The sequence below is a fragment of the Nansenia antarctica genome (genome assembly GCF_963989245.1).
Source record: "Nansenia antarctica genome assembly, chromosome: 2".
In the NCBI taxonomy this organism is placed as follows: Eukaryota; Metazoa; Chordata; class Actinopteri; order Argentiniformes; family Microstomatidae; genus Nansenia; species Nansenia antarctica.
In genome coordinates, this window is record NC_137675.1 from 25,188,399 (window position 1) to 25,190,898 (window position 2,500).

Sequence of the window (2,500 nt, forward strand, 5' to 3'; positions counted from 1 at the left end):
TAGTTAAAGCCCTCGACTCTCTTAAAGGAGAAACTGTTCTCTCGCTTCCTCCTCTCGCCTCCACATCGCAGCCTTCAGACTTCACAGAGTGAAAGGCAACCCTCCCTCCCTCTCTCTCTCTCCAACTCCCCTCCCTTTCTGAAAAAAAATACACACTCCCTCTTTTCCCTTCTCCTTGCTTGCCCTCCTTCTCACACTTACCGTAAGAGGGTGTGTGTGAGAGAGAGTGTGTGTGTGTGTGTGTGTGTGTGTCATATGTAATTACACCGCTACACCGAAGGAAGTCGACTAAAATACACACATCGTTCTTTGATGGACACATGTACAATGAAAACATGTTTATGCTCTCACACATATGCTCTCTTTCACTCACAAACACTAACCACCGGCTCTGCAAATGTTTTTCTACGAAATTGACTTCAGGTTTTTACCCCTTAGACCATGTAAGTACATATGAAAGCAAACAGGGGGAGCAAGTCACACACACACACACACACACACACACACACACACACACTCACACACACACACACACACACGCTCCTGTAATCAGGCAGCGCTGGGTTATGATGGACCCAGGCCTCACATGGCCTTCACTCTGCTGTTCTTGGCTTTCAGCTGTGTGTGTGTGTGTGTGTGTTTGTGTTTGTGTCTGGGTAAGTGTGTGTGTGTATTTTGTTTCTGTGTGTGTGTCTGGGCATGTGTGTGTGTGTGTGTGTGTGTGTGTCTGTATGTGTGCGTGAGGGTGTGTGTGTGTGCGTGTGTGTGTGTGTGTGCGCTTCTGGGTATGTGTGTGTGAGTGTGTATGTGTGTGTCTGGGTAAGTGAGTGTGTGTATTTCGTTTCTGTGTGTGTGTCTGGGCGTGTGTGTGTGTGTGTTCCAGATGGGCCTCCCTCTGTAAGGATGTCTGTAGTCTTGAGTGAATAACGGTGGAACCTCAGGCCCACTACTACCAGTCTCTTCACACACACACACACACACACACACACACACACGCGCACGCACGTACGCACGCACACACACACACACGCACACACGCACACGCGCGCACACACGCACACACACAGATACACACACCCAAGGAGGTAGAGATCAGCAGGGATCTTTGACAGTCTAACTTAACCGTGCAGCCTTGTAGTGCCCCTGACCACAGGTGTGTGTGTGTGAGGCAGGTTAAGACCACAGGTGTGTGTGTGAGGCAGGTTAAAGTGACAACACAAGCCCCCCTGTGACCACGCTGTGTAGAGCCAGAGAGAGAGAGAGAGAGAGTGAAGAGAGAGAGAGAGAGAGAGTGAAGAGAGAGAGAGAGAGAGAGTGAGTGAAGAGAGAGAGAGAGAGAGAGAGTGAGTGAAGAGAGAGAGAGAGAGTGAGTGAAGAGAGAGAGAGAGAGAGAGAGAGAGAGAGAGAGAGAGAGAGAGAGAGAAAGATAACAGGAGAATTGTCCTTGTGTCGTCTCACAAGCGTCCCAGAAGGAGGTCATGGAGGTTCCGGAAGGTCGTTAGCCGCTGTTATCTGCCAGATCTTTCCGTTAGCGCTCGTCGCTAACGAAGCCATAGCGGCGTTGTTATCTGCGTGATTAGTGACGAGGGACTGGAGGCTCTTCCAACAATAACGACGGACTTCCTGTTCGGAGCCAGAGGTGGTGGAGGGGGAGTGGCCTCCGACAGGAAGTAAACACTTTCGCTCTCTCCAGCTCTGACCAATCACACGGTGTGTTTCCACACTGGCGGCGCGAACAGGGCGTCAGCCACGACGCTGCCTGGTGCGTTTATGAGGCGTTGTGGTAAGAACAGAGCTGTGTGTGTGTGTGTGTGTGTGTGTGTGCGCGTGTGTGTGTGTGTGCGCGTGTGTGTGTGTGAGGAGGTCTGTTGTGGAGGTTGGGGTAAGAACAGAGCTGTTGTGTGTGAGGAGGTGTGTTGTGTGTGTGTGAGGAGGCTTGGGGTAAGAACAGAGGGTGTGTGTGTGTGTGTGTGTGAGTCTGTTGAGGCGGTGGTCAGGGCGAGCAATGCACCCACCTGGCTGGGGAGGCCTAACCCCCCCTCTAACCCCCCCTCTAACCCCCCCCCTCACACCTCCAGGTCAGCAGGACCAGGGTCAGTACCCTGGGTTTATGACACGGTCTGGGTTAGCTAGCATGGCTGGAATGGGTGTCCCAGGACAAGGAGCAGAGAGAGAGATAGAGTGTGTGTGTGTGTGTGTGTGTGTGTGTGTGTGTACAGTACATATATGTGTGTATGTGTGTGTGTGTGTGAATGGGTCCAGAACATGTATGTATGTATGTGTGTGTGTGTACAGTACATGTATGTGTGTGTGTGTGTGTGTGTGTGTATTTCCAGGCCAGTGTGGGCAGGCCAGGACAGTAATCCCAGAATGCCACACAGCCTCAGTCCTCAATTACACCCAGACACACCGTGTGAGAGACACACACACACAGACACACACACACACACACCTCCCCCACACAGAGGATATTTATACAAACACGGCGACACACTCTGTG